The following is a 17,613-nucleotide window of genomic DNA, read 5'->3' as shown; positions in this document are numbered from 1 at the left end:
CAACTGTTCACCTAGCACTGACAGTTCCCAACTACACCATATCCCTCAGTGCTAAATCAACCCGACTCCTCAACACCTCCAGGGATGGGGACTCCACCACCCCCCTGGGCAGCCCATTCCAACGCCCAACAACCCCTTCTGGAAATAAATACTTCCTGACATCTACTCTAAACCTTCCCTGGAGCAACTTGAGGCCATTACCTCTTGTCCTGTTGCTTATTACTTGGTTAAAGAGGCTCATCCTCCCCCTCTGCAACCTGGTTTCAGGTGGTTGTAGAGGGCAATCTCCCCTTCAGCCTCCTCTTCTCCAGACTAAACACCCCCAGTTCCCTCAGCCACTCCCCGTACGACCTGTGCTCCAGACCCTGCACCAGCTCCGTTGCCCTTCTCTGGACACGCTCGAGTCATTCAATGTCCTTTTTGGAGTGAGGGGCCCAAAACTGAACCCAGACATCGAGGTGCGGCCTCACCAGTGCCAGTACAGGGGTCAGATCCCTTCCCTGCCCCTGCTGGCCACGCTAGTGCTGACACAAGCCAGGATGCCATTGGCCGTCTTGGCCCCCTGGGCACACTGGCTGGCTCCTGTGCAGCTGGCTGTCAATCAACACCCCCAGGTCCCTCTCTGACTGGCAGCTCTCCAGCCACTCCTCCCCAAGCCTGTAGCGCTGCTGGGGGTTGTTGTGGCCCAAGGGCAGCCCCCGGCATTTGCCCTTATTGACACTCACACAGTTGGCCTCAGCCCATGGCTCCAGCCTGTCCAGGTCTCTCTGCAGAGCCTCCCTACCCCCAAGCAGATTAACAATCCCACCCAAACTCCCACCTTCCTCAGGCTGAATGGCATCAGGATCACATCCACACACACATGGGGGTAGGAGCAAATGGCAGAAGCAAGGGTAAGTAGTACCTATCAACACTGACAGACATTACTTCATTTGTCTCGTCCTCCTCAGAAGGCCAGTGTGTATCTGGGTGTAATGCCCCCATCCTTCGTATTCAGTGCTTTGCATTTCAATCACTGCAAAACAGGAATAGCACCAGCTCGCTAGGGATGTTACCTTTTGCTATTTTGATTAAAAAAATTAAAGCTATCAAACCTAAAAATAAAGATCCTCCTATTACAGATAATAGGAACTGCTGCATTATTTCTCTATCCTGCCACTTGTAGTAGCCAACAGCTTACTGCCTCTGAAGAACCATCTGTATCATGTAATTGTGCCCGTGTTGTGTTTACTCGACCTAAGAGAGCTATTACTAACCTGAACTGCCTGGGGAGGTGAAAACTCACCTTATCAGGAAATGATGCTTGGGTGCAAGGGCTTGACAGTTCCCCAATTTTCCTGCTTAAAAGGAGCAGCAAAGTATCTCAGAGATAAAACACGCCCTTAGCTGAAAATTGGCCACATACTTTCCCTTTCTTAATGCAAGACCTGCACTTCACTAAGAGATACCCATTTCCTTCCCGGGAAGAGTCATGAGAGAAAGAACCAAAGGTCTTACACTGCTCTTTGAACTGATACAAGATGCACTGACCTGAGCTCAAGTCCTTCTTGAACAGCCTCAAGTTCTAGCACAGAGGAGACAGCATTAGGTAGCTGAGATGCTTGAAAGCAGCTCCAGCTGTATGTACACCTTTACCAATATTGACTGTGCCATTAGGTGCTTTAGTGCAGTGGAATCCTGAGTGGGATGACCCATTACATATTTTAGAACGGATGAGTTTATCATTCCGGCCATGAAAAACAGCTCCTGGACTGTTTGAACTTATTGCTGATGTAACCATAAAAGCCAGAAAACGATGTTTAGAACTAACAGGGCGTTGATACAGCTACGATTGTTTTACCTGTTCAAAATTGGTATTTTGACTGGTGTCTGGCATATAATTATGAGCTACAAGCAGCCATGGCAGGTTTTCCAGGACAGATGTTGTATCATCTACCATCGCACCTGCTACTGAAATTTGCTCAAGAAGTATCATTTGGTCAGAAAAATTTAAGCCAGCCAGAACCTGTAAAAGGCCCCACTGTCTTTACAGATGGCTCAGGAAAAACAGGTAAAGCAGCAGTAGTATGGTATAAAAACAACAAATGGAACTCTGGAAAAGTATTCAGCTACAAACAGAACCTTATTTTATCATGCACATTCGTAGTCATACTACTTTACCACGGTTTTATATGGAAGGTAATGCCAGAGCGGATGCTCTTGTTTCTGCTATGGCCCTGAGTACTGTTCCTAACATGACGAAAGAAGCTGTATTATCACATCAATTTTCTTTTCATCAAAGTTTTCGAGCCCTATGACACCAGTTTAGCTTGCCCCATACTGAAACTCACTCTATTGTAGCTGCTTGCACTGATTATCAAGGAAGTCACACTCCAGTGTTTTTTAGTACTAATCCCAGAGGTATGCAGGCCTTACAGATCTGGCAAACTGATGTTACTCATGTAAATAAGTTTGGCCAACAGAAATATGTTCATGTTTCTATTGATATTTATTCTCATGCTTTGGTAACAACAGCACATAATGGAAAAGCAAGAAAAGATGTGATTTGACATTTGTAGAAGGTTTTTACTATGCCTGGGGTACCACAAATTAAAATGGACAATGGCCCAGCATATGTTTCAAAGAAAGATCAAACATTTTTTAATCTGTGGGGTATTACTCATGTTACAGGTATTCCTCATTCCCCAACAGGACAAGCAGTTGTTGAGCGTGCACATGGTACGTTGAAGCAACAGCTGCAAAAACAAAAACGGGGAATGACTGGGGAACCACCACAAACATGTTTAGATAAAGCAGTTTATGTTCTTAACTTTCTCCATTATGGGGATAATTCTTCTTTGCCACCTCTTTTTCAACACTTCTCTGCGGTGGGCGGAGGAACCAAGCAGCCGATTCAATGTGAATGATAGAGCAAGCTTCAACTTTATTGAAAGAAATCACACCTTATATAAGCACTCTACAATAATCATGCATACTACTCACAAATCTATTGGATACATGTAAAAAGCTACATTAATATCCCAGCCCCCTGTGGCATCTCAGACATGTCACAACAGCTTCCCTCTTCTGGCCTGCCTCCTTTCCCAAGGTTGTTTTTACCATCAAGGCCATTGTGTACCTCCGTTTCTCTCTTTGTTAACATAACAGTCTGTTGTTTGGCATAACTGAACCCTGGGTTTTTTCCTTTGTTTACCTCAGATGGCTGCAATCAGCTCCTGCAGAGACCCGTGGCCTTGCTCTCTGCAAGCCGTTCTCCAACACTTCTCTTTTTTCAAAACAGAATTTGCAAAAGGGCATCAAAGTACATGTTAAAGATTTAGTTACTGGCCAGTGTAGTGGACCGTGTGAGTTATTAACTTGGGGAAGAGGTTATGCTTGTGTTTCCACAGGTCACAGTCCCTGGTGGTTACCAGCAGGGTGTGTGCGACCATACCTGAGGCATGAGAGGCAGCTTTTGTTGGACACTCAGGAGCTGGCTGTGGGTGCTGTGGATGCCGCTGTGCCGACAGCTTGCGGTCTTTTTAACTGATCATTTAAGCAGAATGTCTGGGTAACGCTTGCTACTGCAACAGGACAAAATACACTATCTCTGCTCCTAATCACACTATGGTTGCCAACTCTTTTAAGAGAAATGCTAACAGTAATTGCAACTCCTTAATGGTAGTTATTAATAAGGATTAAATGCTTTAAGAATGTGTGTAAAAATTACAATTAAAAAATAAAAATTACAAAATGAACAATTATTTTGTTTAGCAATATCAAGAATTAAGAACTCAACTCTAACCTTATTAGGAACTCCCTTGGTTTTCCCCCTTGAGTGATGGCCAGTCTCTGAGTGGAACCCAACAGGAGAATGAAATCAGATGTTTCCGCTCAAAGAAAATTGCCAGTTATTTTGGCCTGTTGATTTAGAGGCTGGACCTGCTTGCAGCGATGTTGGATGCCTCACCTATGGATGGACGCATCGCGTAGGATTTCCAACTTAACAAGGAAAGGTACTCTAAATCCTCGCTGCAACCAGAGTTCCGCAGCAACTCCGGATCATTCTGAATTGATCCATGAGAGCATACAACAGTTAAAAGATGGGGTTAAGCATTTAAAAGATGATGGCTTAGATTGGCTGACAAGGATGTTTAAAGGTTGAGGGCTGTCTGGATGGTTGATATCTCTGGTCAAAAATGTAGGGGTAGTTTTCCTGATCATAATAACTGTGCTTTTAATGTTGCCATGTCTCATCAGTCTCCTGCAAAGGGCCCTGCAGAAGACTGCCAATGCAATATTCTTAGCACAAATACAAAAAGGGGGAATTGTTGGGGGAGGCAGCGGGCCTGCCGAATGCCTGACAGGGAGAAAAGTTTGACCTTGACCAGCTTGTTACGTACCCCTGAGCAGCTGGTAAAGTCTCGGAGGAGTGCTGTGTCAGCCTGAGAAAGGAACTGGAGATAAGGAGAAAGAAGAAAAATGTCAGATACCCGAACAGTGGGGGATTTTAAGAAAAGTAGCCAATAAAGTAATAGACAAACAGCCATGTAACCAATGAGAATGGTGGACGGATAAAAGGATAAAGTATATAAGAGATGGGGGGAGCAATAAAGATGGCTATTCTGCTGAAAAAAAGTTGTTGTGTCCATCTCTACTGAGACAAAAATAGAATAAAAACATCTTTTCTCCATCACTTCCTTCTGAAGGCTCTGGCAGCACCCAGCCGTAGCAGGCAGCCTTACTTGAACTATTTTTAGAGGATCTGCTCCAAGACAAGGACATCTCTGGTGCTGCCAAGAATGGTGAGAGGTTAGTCGGCAAGGAGGGAATACACCACACCGGTCATTGATGCACCCAGCAGTAACACCATGGCACTCTGTCCAGGGAGGAGAGGCAGCAGTCAGGAAATAAATTATGAGGGAAGAAAACAAAACCAGTGCAAATTCACTGTAGCAAGGACTTTCGCACAAGTGTTACCCTTCCCCATGCCACCTAACAGAGACAGGTGCTCACAATGTGGTCATCGGTCACCTCCCCCAGCAGCCCCCCAAAGGTGATGACAGGGGACATGCAGGTACACTAGAGGAAGAATGTCAGACACTGCAGCCTCAGACCATCCCAAAAGTCGCTCCAGAACCAGGGGGCTTTCCACTTCGCACGCCAGATCAAACCTCCGAAGAGCCTGGAGGAACAGACAATAAAAATAGACTGTTCTCGTGGAAGAACACATGGAGTTTGCTCTGCTGCAGAAGGGCCCTCACAAGCGCTGCTCCACAGCAGCACTCATCTCCTCCCATTTCATACCCAGTGGAAACAGGCCCACAAACACACCCCTCCAACCAAAAGAAAAAGGACCCAACCTGAGAGCTCTCCCCTTTTACTGCAACAGTTCCTTGCTTTGGGAAGCAGCAGAGCTCTACCTCGAGGCACTTACACATCTGCTCCTACCCCAAATCAGGAAAACCTGTGTGCAGTGATGCTGTGGCTGAGCCCAGCTGCCCAGATCTCCAACCTACCCAGCCCAGGTAACCAAGCTGGTAATGTGGAGCCCCTTCACTCAACCAACTAACCCCAGGAACCTGCTAGAAGGGAAGGTGCCTGCTCAGATTTGAGAGACAAACAGAAAAAACCTCAAACTGTTAAAGCTCACACCTTCCTGTTCAATCCAGTTCAGGACCACTCTGTTTCTCTGGCTGGTTGTGAGAAGCACTGTCATTGGGAGCTCCTAGCATCTTCCTTTTTTGCTGTTGAAATGGAAGTAGGATAAAGGTATGGATTTGCAAGCCCTGGCTTGCCTTGTTCTGCTCTGGGAATGTGACTGTGTCAAACCAGACCCTGGGAATTTGGGCCCCTGAGCAGCATCCCCAGCCAGGCTGCCATCCTGCCCAGCCCCCTCACACCTCCCTGTGCCGCAGCACTCGCCTGCGAAGGGACTTTTTGGGGGGCTCAGTTGAGATCGATGGATCCCACTCTCTTGGCGGCAAGACTGTAACCTGATCCAGGAACTCCTCAACGCCAGCCACGAGGTCAGCCTGGTTCTGGGCTTTATAGGCCATGTTGTGGAACACCTGCCGACAGGAGACAACCTGGTGAGAGGACAACCCATCTCAGATGGCCTCAGTAGCGCAATAAGCTCTTAGCTAAATGCAGGATCATTTTCCCCACATTTCCTGCTGCAAATGGCAGGAAATATTCCCTCAAAAGGAAAAAACTGTGCATCCAGATATCTGCACTCATCTGCAAGAGGCCCCATCCCCCACGGCACACCACAGCATTTTCCTTCGAGAGCAAGGCAAGTTTTCCTGTCCCTCATGATGCCAGCACTGGGGTCAGCATGCTGGGCACTCCAGGGAGAAGGATGAGGTGCAGGATGCACCCAGGGTGGGATTTCAGCCTCCAGCAAATGCACATATTTGCTTTGGCGTGAGAACGAGGGGTGGGCTCTTTGGAGCACTGCGGGCAGCTGGGACAGCAAATCCTCTTCCTCACTACTAGAGACAGGGAGAGGGGAAGAAAGCCAAAAATGACCCAGAGATCTCTCTTATTGCACCTCATCCATCACGAGAGTAGTGATGGACCTGCCGATCTCATGGTACTGATGGCCTTTTCCTTCTGGTCCAAGCAAAACAAACAGAAACCTAAGCAAAACCAACATGAGAGAGACAAACGTGCCCTTGCTCAAAGGGCACCCAAGGAAACTGCCGGGAGCTCCCAGCCCAGAGCACAGCTCGAGAGGAGACTCATAGGCTCACCAACTCTGTGGTGAATTTGAAATTCAACAAAACCGATCCCAAATCTAACTTTTGGGCCAACTTTCATTAAAATTGGCCAGTGATCTTAAAAGATATAGCAGGAAAGGGAGAAACAATGGTGAGGATATGTGCAGGGTAGAAACATGCTTGCTCCCACTTGCTTCGTTCCCTTGGGACACCAAACTGATGCACACAATCTGATGTTGTTTTGCTGTTTTTTTTAAAATAAAAATTCTGTGCTTCTCATTCAGACCTTGTTGAGATAGGAACTTCCGTCATGCTGGGGAGGAGGACAGCTGGGGTCAGGCAGACAAATGCCATGATGGGCTGCTGAAGGAAATCCAGCTCTCCTACGAGCATATTGGACACTTCAGCACTGGCGGGAATTTTCTTCAGGAAGTGCAGCTCTGCCTGGGCACAACAAGCAATTTTTAGGCAATTACCCCCAAAACAAAGCCCACAGAACTCTGCAGCCAAGTGTTCAAGAGCACATCTGGCCCCAAAAGTATAAGAAAGCTACGAGTGTCTCACCTTGCTTAAACCCGTTCTGCCAGTCTCTTGGTTCACCCCATTTTTAGCTTCTGCAGCTGTGGGATAAGGAAGAGGGGTGAGTGTTTGGGCTGGTAGGAAAAAGAAAAACAGTCAGAAAGACAGACACAGTGCAACTGGGATGCTTCACCTTTGCCAGGAACAGTCTAATGGGGCCAAAGCCCTGCAGGAACCCTCACCTGGCTTGTCAAGGGCATGCAGGTCGGCTTCTTGCTCTCATCAGCAAAGAAGTGGGCAATGTTAAAAAGCTTGTTTCCTTTGTTCTCATTTTGATGATGATGCTTCTTCCTAAGAACTTCTTGAACCTTTACCCGCATGTGCTCATCAAACTTAGTGGACTGTTCTTGCTGGCCCAGGATCATGTCTGGGGATGGCAAAGGGAAATGAAGCCATCAGAGCAGAAACCCCCGCAAGTCCTGACCCCTGAAGCCCCCGGGGAGGTCTGTGCCACGCAGGACACCCTAATGCGTGCTCAGCCTTGTTTAGCAAGACGTTTTAATGCAGTTGAGCCTTTGCAGCCACAGCAAGAATTTTCTTTTGCTAAAAAACATCAAAGTGCTTATTCATCACTCCGCTAAGGTAATTATTTCCCATTTTAAATTATGCAATTCTCTTGCCCCGTCTGGCCATTCTGTCCGACTCCACACAGTTAACCAACCTAAAAGCAATCTACAGCACAGACTTTGCCAGAGTTTCCTTGGCCAATCAACTGCAACTTGCCGCACCCACGGTACCTGTGATCTCTTCAATGCTGTTGGCACAAACATCCAGCAGCACTGTGCCGTTGAGGATGCAGGTCCTCAGCTCAAAGGCTGTGCAAGGACAGCGTGGCCACGTAGGGCTTACTCCAGCACTCGCTGCCATCTTCCACGCCCTCCTCAAACCTTCAGCTGTCTGCAGGCATCGGGCACTGTCAGCCCCACTGCCAGAAAACGGCCCCAGCTCTGCAGCCCTCGGGATTGAGCTGTGGGGTGCTGAGAGCAGAAGGCTCCTCACAGCAGCACCTGCAGCTGCAAAGCCTCGCCTCCCACAGAGCAGAAAGCAGAGGCCACAGGCACTGTTGGCATGGGGGCTCCTCTCCTACTGCAAACAGCAGCAGAGACTTAACTTGCTTGTTTCCTTCCATTCAGCATCTTCACCCTTTCGCACAGATCTCATCCAGCTCAGTGAACAAGTCATGGGGGATGTGCTGCTCATCCTCCCTGATCCCCAGGATGAACTGCACCTGCTGGGACCGGGTGTCTGGGGGCAGAAGACAAAGCCCTGTCCCGTTAATGCGCTTGAATACAACCCGTCACACTCACGTGCAAAGTAAGCATCGGATCAGCACCAGTTCAGCCACAAATATTAGGCTGGGCCCTCTCCCCTGGCTCTGGCCAGGCTTGCACAGACCCTCAGAGAAGGAGAATCATCAATTCCACCTCTGCATAGGGATGGGCAGCTTTCCTTCCCCACATTTCCATTCTTAAAGCCAGGCTCCCTCTAAGGAAGGTGAGCCTAATTCCATTGTGCATTTAACTGCCTTAAAAGAGAAAAAAATCTGAAAAAACTTTGAAAAAAGGGGGTCTTGCTAAATAATGTCCCTTTCCCTCAGAAGAACAGCAAGTGACTCCAGCTAGCCACATGGATCCCAGCGCCCACGTAGCCCCGAGGAGTTTAGTGAAGGCCGTGGCAGGACTTACAGTGGTAGCCCGCCTCTGTCGGGGCAGAGTCCTTCTCCTGCTCTTGTTCCCAATGCTTCTGGTTGTGGGGTGGGTGATGCCAGTGGCTCTGCCTCACCAGTGGCATCTGCACGCCCACAGACAGGGTCCAGCAGCCTGAGGAAAAGCAGCATTTGCAGCACTCACTATTGAGGGATGGTTGACGCAGACACCATGGTTAAATCAGTGCAGCTATCCCAGGAGGAAACACCAACTTCTCTTAATTTTGTGATTTTCACTGGATCCCTGAACATCACAGGCCTGCCCTTTTATCGGGGTTTATTTTACCCAAGCTTTGAAACAACTGAGCAAAACCAAGCAATGGCTCTGGGTCATTTAAAATTTACATCGTGGCCTCCACAGGGGCTTTTTTCCCTTTGTTAAAAAAGCCATAATAATAAACTCTGTGAAAAGAACTGTGATGCTTTATTCAGAAGTATGGCAAGTGCAGAGACTCACCTTCCAAATCCTCCCTCTCATAGTGAATACTGACAATGTTGCTCACATTTCCCCTGTCAATCACTGCTTCTTCGTCATGTCTCTGGTTAGCAATGAGAAGAAGGTATGAGTTGGGATGGGGTGTGTAGACCTCCCTTACATCCTCCCACCCATCATCCACCCCAGCCTCCACGTGACTCCAGGAGGCTTCTGCGTGCCTCCTCCTCCTCCAGGCATGGCCCTAAAAACATGGACTTGTAAGAGCTTTTTCTTCCCATACCCAAATAAAACAGCTCATAACACCACCTATATTGTACACAACATGAGTCAGGAAGTATCTACTACAGGGGGAGAGAGATGAGGGTTTCAGACCAGAAAAAAAACCTCCTGCTTCCTTCTTGTCGTTGCTTTCTAAAAACAAACAAAGAGGGATTTCCAAACCGGGAAAAAAAAAAAACAGACCCTGAACTTTTTATCACAGCAAGTGTCAGTCTCCAAACGCAATACCTGCAGGACTCGCTAGATGGCCCCTGGCCACAAGACATGGCCACCAACAACCTCCAAAGGCCCTCAAGAGCCTGCAAGGGCAAAAGCTTCATCTTCAGACCTACGAGGCTCCAGTTTCCCTTGGTGCAAGGGCGTTTCCCACCAAACACACCGGGTTTTCTCTTTGCAAAAGCCAAGGGCTGAGAGCTAACGCCCTCTCACCTGAAGTAACACTGCTGGCACTGCACAAAGAGCAGTTCTGCCTTAAAAATTGAAGGATAACTACAGGGGCAAACAGAAATAAGTCCTTTGGCTTCTCTTTTCCCCTTACCACCGGGGCTGGGGAAGGACATTGCCAGGATTGTTGTGTTCAAAGCAAGAAATTCCCAGCCACTGGGTCTCACACTCAGGTCACAACTGCAACTTTGAAAGCGCCTCCTGGAAGCACTTGATGGCACTGGTTAACCTGATGGGCAACAGGAACAAACGCTCCTGTATGGAGATGAGTTTGCTGGTCCCTGAGCACTTATTTCAGAGCTGATGTTGCTACCTCCCCCCACCACCTCCCGGGACTTGCCCATGTTACCCGGCACCCGGACTGTCATGCAACTGTGGCTTTCCCATCCTCTCTCCAATGACAGCCTCCATGACCCTCCATCCCTTCCAAGCAAATGCCCAGTGCCCTTGTGCAAGGGCTGGCATGGGTCTAACATGAGGTCAGGCCTTTCTGAGCTTTGCTCAAATCCCTCATGTTCATATCAAGGCCAAAGATGCTTCTGCAACCAGGAAAACAGGACTTGTGTCTGGCCATCAAGACCACAGTGGAAAACTGAAGCTGTGTAAAATGGCAGACAAGAGCACTTTCAAATCAGATATCTGGAGATTAATTCCTGCTTCATAGTAAGCATCACTGGTATTTCAGTAAGAATTGTCCAGGACACCTCCAATGCTGAGCCTTGCGCAAATGCCACAGGACTGAAAATGTGAAATAAATTATCTGAAAAGAACATGTCATCTATTAATCTTACCCACACTTCCTCTCAAACAAAAAGGTTTCTGCCTGAATAACTAGACCTGCCTGCTTAACTTGACCTGAGAAGGTCATTAATGCACCTCACCCGGGGGTGCACGTGCACTGTGTCCCTGCGTAACAGCAGCCTTCGGGCAAGGCTCACCCTGTGCCACTAGAAAGGGCTGTAAGGGAATGCCTGATTCTCATCATAAGATCTCTTCTACGGGCTGAGCAACAAAACACAAACGCATGCAATAAAAAGTCACCCCCGGTACACAGGACATCACCCTCTAGTGCCTTCAGCATGAGCATGACCTCAGCTCATCCTCCTCCCTCCGTACTTGGACCTGGCAGTTACACGCTACCTGTGGGCCAATTCATTTCCCCTTTTGCTCCCCGTGCTGCTCCAGAGATGAGCTGGGCATTAACTGACAGAGGGAAACACAGAGCTCTGAGGTCAGGCCAGCAGGGGAAGATGGGACCTGCAGCTCTTCCCAGTCACTGCTTTCTTTCACCAGCCTCGGGTCAGCAAAGCTCAGCTTACTTGCCACCATTACACCAGGCGGACATGGTGAGATAGTTATCTCACTCTATTTTCTCATCTGGATTAAGACCCATCAAGATCTTCTAGATGCTGCATAAAGTTTAGGCAGGTTTGTTTTTTTCTCCTGGACAGGTTCACTCCAAAGTAAAGCAGAGTTCACAGTACAGGAGAAGCCTGGGATAGGGCAGCTCAAACATACTGGACAGGGAGAAACATACACTGGAATTTTTTATGCACATGCCTTGACTCCAAAACCTCTTTTTTCTCAGCTCCTCTTCCCACATTCCAAGTTCCACATGTAACTCCCTTAATTCAACTCCAAACAAATCTCCACCAGCTGTTGCCAGACCCCAGGCTGGATATATCCAGGAGGGCAACTGCACCAGCACACACAGCAACACAGTTTATCCCTGCAGAAATTCCAAATCACTGCACTGAAGAGGTCACCACGTGGTAAGAGCACCCCATGACAGTCTACAGACGCTAACTTCAGCTACCCAGGCTGGAGCAGCCCAGCAACCGGAGGGCCCCAGCTCTGTCCCTGCCTCAGACAGGCTCCTCAGCCTCCCTTCAGCACCTGTCGCGACAGGCAGAGCCTAGGTAACCCCTGCAAAACCTGCTCCCAGCCCGGAGGGAAGGGCCTGAAACACCCAGTCAAAACCCTCCCCTGCAGCAGGAAAGAGCTGACGCAGCCCCATGAAAGCGGAACTGCAGAGACCCTGTGGATCAAGCAGAAGGGCTCCGCTGCTCCCTGCAAAAAGCAGCTGCACGGGATTCTCTCGGCTTTTGCATACAAAGCCCTTGGGGGGCTCTGGCGTTTTGCAAACACACATCTTCTGACAAAGCTGCTTAATTTCTGATGGCAGGGAAGGTGACCACTGCAGATTATTACTTTTTCTAGCTAACAGAACTGTGAGGAATAGGAATACACGGCATCCCCAGACAGCCCGTGGGGAGATATCACTGTGGGTGGGCACTACCAGCCAGACTGCTGGCAGCTGAGCAGAGGGAGGCCACAGCCAGCCTGTCCCGTAGCTTCTTCGCCACAACCATGGCTCTCAATGCCTACAGACACCAGGAATCCCTGCCAAACTTCCCGCTTGGAACAGCCATGGACCTGAAATGAAAATCAGTACGGGTGTACAGACTTTGCAAGCTGACACATACAGTTCAGGGTGCCCTGCAGGACAGAGAAGACTGCTTTCTGACCCAGTCCTGGGCCTCACCATGCTTCAAGATGGAAAAGTCCTCAGACAGACGCCCCCCTCGCAGAGAGCTCCCTGCCCCGTACACGGGTGCAGCTGAGACAGGGAAGTGGAGGGAGGACCAAGTCTCTTCCAGGCTTCTTCTTGAGGATGGAGCTTATCAGGTCAAAGAAGGCTTGCAAGCCAGCCACAAAATGAAGCATCAGCCATCTCCCCCAGGGGAGAGCCACGCTTTTAAAAAGAAAGCCCAAAAGCTGAAATACACACCACTCAGAGGAGGTACAGAGTTTATATCACTGCCCCCTCCATTCCTGCGGTTGTACATACCCATTTCTGCTCCCTCAGGGACCAACAAGACCCTCTTCCCTTGCCAACACTCTCTGTGCCCCATGAGCTCCCCTCTGTTTTCCGGCACAATATCCAACTATCACCAGTAAGCTCAGCTTGAAGCCATCATTCCCAGCTCACACTTAGCTCTCAAGTGGCTGCCTGCATTTCTGACTCCACGAGGACACATGTGGAACAGCCCAGGGCGTGGGAGAGGGGATCACAATGGCACGCAGCCTAGCACAGAAGCAAGCCAGCCATCTCAGCACTTCAGACAAGCCACCCTCCTCCATCCTAGCAGGGTCTGACCGAAGCAGGCTGCTGGCCCTGCTCTCTTCAGAGGCAGAGGGAGCTGTTGGTTCATGCAGGGAGCCACTCTACAGGGCTGAAAATCCTTCCCCCATCCCCCGGGAAATGCTGCTGACACAGCTCTCATCCTCCTGCAGAAATACACCAGCGTACAGCTAAGGGCAGCAGCAGGCATGTGGCATTATTAACCTCTCTCTTGCTGCTGTGCCAGAAGGACACAGGGCACTATGAGCCTGTATCCCCTGACAGCCCTGATGCAGGCTCTGAGACAAAGCCCCAGCACAGGCGACTGGCCAGCTTCTGGAGACCAGGATCAGAGCCTCTGGGGGGTTGACACAGGCACATCAGAAATATCTTTCCTGGCATCAGTGCTGCACTCACCAGATTCAACCCACAGAGTAACTGGGCACAGCTGGTGTCTTGCAGAGGACATGGACCTGCAGCAAAGGCAAAGACAAGGGCTGCAGTGAGGACCCAGGGAGAGGAGGGCAGTGGTGGCACAGACAGCTCACACCATCTGATGGGAGCGTTCCCTTCCCCTGTTTTAACCCATGAAGGAAGAACTCCAGCACTCAATGAAGGAACTGACTGACACCCAAACCATTTTAGATCCTATCAAAAGGTTTCCTACCAAATAACTACAGGGAGATTACTTACCCAGCTGCATCATCATGAAGTCCCAATCATTAATTCCCCAATAGACAGCCCATAATCCTCTCTAATCCAAGCAGGTTCATACTTGTTTTCTTCTGAGAAAGAAGGGAAATAAAGTTGGCTCCTTTTAGCCACGTTTCCCCTGCCTTCCTCTGAGCAATGTAATCCTACATTGCAGGAGAGAACATTGATTTTTTTGGTACCACACACCTCAACATACAGCCCTGGGTTTGCTTTCTCCCTTTTTATTCCCATGTTCCGAATCAATTTTTTTCCTCACGTTCCAATTAGTTTACATCTCACTTCCAAAGCCTGAGCGGCTTCTTTTCTAAATGCCTGTATTTTGGACACCCTGACATTAGTGATGCGGCCATGAAATCCAAAACGAGTAAATTGTTTTTTCCCCACTGCTTTTTGAAACAAAGCAAAGTTCCAAGAAATGTAATGCCTCTTTTTCTGTGATATTATGAAACCATTTAATCCAGCCAGCTGTCCTTGTGTAAATGCAGAAGAATATTTACAAGCCTCAAGAAGTTAATCACAGCTTAAGGGGAATCTCTGACATGGAAGGTAGCAAGGCAGTAACTGTGAGGCTGTGATTGCCAGGAGACAATGCCACAAGAAGACTGAGTAGATTCCGGATGGAGGTTCATGTCTGACTCAGCAGGGTATTGCCTTTAGGCATCTCGGCCTGAACAAGAAAGTAAACAGTTGTCAAAGGCACTGATCACCTACACAGTTACAGGATGCTTCGACAGTTGTTCTTGGGGCTCACTCTACCTTAATCTCAACTCTCCTGGCCTTGTGTTTCCTATGGCAGCTAAAAAACACCTAAGTCCCCACCATATTGAGTGCAGAAACATGTTGCAGTGCCAGCACACTGTAGGAGGGAGCAGGGCTTAGTGGCCTTTCAGTCACAAGGCAGAGCAGGGGTCAGTCTCTCCTCCTCCACACCCACCTCTTCGCCTCAGCTGGCACGGTCCTGCCAGGGCATTCTCCATCCCACCCAGTGCCACAGGGCACCACAGGCTGGGGAGCACCAAGCCCTCCTCTCCTCCACCCGAGGAGGGCACAGAGCCTCCTTCAGAGCCTAAGCACATGGCAGCCCTCTACTACTGGGCATCTCACACATTTAAAACCATGGCAATACCTAAGCACCCACAGCCCAGCAAGATCCTCCCATGGACAGCTCCAAGAACCATGCTAAATGCCACAAGTGGTCCTTCCCTCCAACTTCTCCAGGCCAAGAAAAAAAGCCCTCATGTGCTTTACCTGGTCCACAACAGCTTGGTTGGCATTTGCAGCTTCTGGCATCATTTGGCAGCTCCATTTGCAGTGGGATGGGTCTCCCTGGCTCCTGGCTTCACAGCAAATTGGTCATCCAAAGTCCCAGCAGGTCCAGTACCTCTCCTGCAGGGCACTTTCAAACACCAACATCTGGTTCTGTGATTTAAAGCAAAGGAGAGGAAGGACCAGAGGAAATGGCCTCAGGTTGCACCAGGGAAGGTTTAGATTAGACTGTGCTGTCTCAGCTCCAGCTACATCCTCCTTCCCTGCCCTCCAGCATGCAGCTCCTAAGGGCAAAACCAGTAATCTTTACCTTTTCAGCTCTTTCCAACATTAATAATGACTAGATAAAATATATCAAAATAGATGACATCAGGAAAGGCATGTGGACTGTGATCTGTAATGTCAGTTCTAACAGCTGGTATACTTCAGATTCTAAGCAGCTGAAATTTCTCTTACAGCCAACTTGAAAATTAAAACCATTCTCACTAGCCAAGAACTTTTCTCTAAGGACAGAAAACTATTGGTTCAGAATCTGAAGGTTCTTACTCCTAACTGCACTCCTGCAAGTGAGGAAAGGAATGAGTAGTTGAACTTTAAGACCAGGCTTTTTTTCCTGGCAGGTTCTGTGCTTTTCCAGAGAAAGTGGGTGGGAGGGTTAGAAGTTTATTTGAAAGTTGAGACTGGTTCTACAGGATCCTAGTTATTTAGATTTTCCATTACACTGATCCATCACAAATGCGAGGCTTTTTTTTATTATTATTCAAATTGTTCAAATTAATCTGACCTAGTACTAAACGAATGCAGGAAAGGCTTTTGCCTTTATAGTCATTTCATCCATGTCTCTTGATTATGTTTCCCTATATTGCTGCCCAATTCAGATGGTGTATGCTTTTGGCCATTTGTTTCATGTTCAGAAACTTTGTTTTCTGTCTGTTCTTTTCTTCCATGTATTTGATATTTCTCAGCATGACACAGTTCTGCTGCCATGTTTACTGGGAACATTCTTACATGCCCATGCTTTGTGCTAAACCCAGGCTACTATGACAGAAACTCCAAGTTAGTTTCTCAAATTTGGAAAACTTCCCTTCTGTAATTGTCAGTGAGGCTTGAAACTACTCCCATTGGCTTATAAACCAAACCCCTTCTCATGGTTACTGAAGAAGGTTGTGGGGTCTGATGTCTTTACACTTGAGTTTCATGGTTGTCTTCATCAGCAAATAATTTAAATACAGGGTAAGCAGCAGCAGGCAGAGAATTCACTCTGAGAATGAACCATTTCCTCTGAACCAAAAAACTAACGGGACCACAGGTCTTCATTTTTTAGAAGTTTTGTAAGGTTCTTAGGAAGATTATCCCTATGTTGTGACTACAGAGAAAGGGAATTTGCATGCATATGAGCAATTTGTCAAAGCAAGTTTTGGCAGAACTGGGAGGAGGTGAAACACTGAAACCCCAAAACTGTGCTGCCCCTGAATCCCGTTGCACTGTACCTGTGGAGGAGATGGCATTCAACCTACACATGTACTTTAGTGTATATCTCCCACCATGCTGCCAGCAAGCCAGATGGAACAGAGGGAAGATGCAGAATGTTTCTAGAGGAAAACGCAAGAATACATGGTTAAAAAAAAAAAAGAAATAAAAAGATAAATACTGTATTTAAGAAAGTACTAGTTAAGAAGGACCAGTGGGAATAAATGGATGAAAGGGAACATTTGTGATGGCCTTGTGTACTGGGTCTGGCTGAACTGGACTTGGATTTCCCCTATAGCAGCCCTCACAGTGCTGTGTTTTATGCTGGGAGCTGGCAGGGTGTTGGTAGCACCCTGGTGTTGTGGCTGCTGCTGAGCAGTGCTTACACAGCACCAAGGCTCTTTCTGACATTTTTCCTCCCCCAGTGGGATGGGGTGGGCAAGATCTTGGGAGGGGACACAGCCAGGACAGCTGACCCCAACTGACCAAGGGGATATTCCAGACCATGTGACGTCTGCTCAGTATAAAGCTGGGAGAAAGGAGGAAGGGGGTGGGGTCACCCTTGGTCCTCCCAGGCAACCACTCCGTGTATGGGAGCCCTGCTCCTGAGAAGGCCCCACAGCACCTGTCCATGGGAAGTAGAGAATAAATCTGTTTGCTTTTGCTTCCACGCGCGGACTTTTGCTTCGCTTTGCTTATATTAAAACTGCTTTTGTTTCACCCACAAGGGTTAGTTTATCTTCTTTCCCCTCTTTGCCCTGTTGAGAAAACAAAGGGAAAAGGTGGGGGGGAAGTGACAGAGCGACTTGGTGGATACCTGGCATTTAGCCAGAGTCAAACCATCACACCTTGAAAGGCTACTCAAAGAAAATGGAACACTTTTAACACATCCTAA

The 17,613-nt window shown here is 48.3% G+C and overlaps 1 pseudogene; it reads right to left on the bottom strand.

Moving 5' to 3' along the window:
- Nucleotides 1-2,506: 2,506 nt before the first annotated feature.
- LOC141973801 (electroneutral sodium bicarbonate exchanger 1-like) lies at nucleotides 2,507-15,272 on the bottom strand (annotated as a pseudogene).
- Nucleotides 15,273-17,613: the final 2,341 nt, after the last annotated feature.

The sequence above is a fragment of the Athene noctua genome, chromosome Z, assembly GCF_965140245.1.
Source record: "Athene noctua chromosome Z, bAthNoc1.hap1.1, whole genome shotgun sequence".
Classification (NCBI taxonomy): Eukaryota; Metazoa; Chordata; class Aves; order Strigiformes; family Strigidae; genus Athene; species Athene noctua.
The sequence above is the reverse complement of the archived record's forward strand: the minus strand, read 5'-3'. Positions and strand labels throughout refer to the sequence as shown.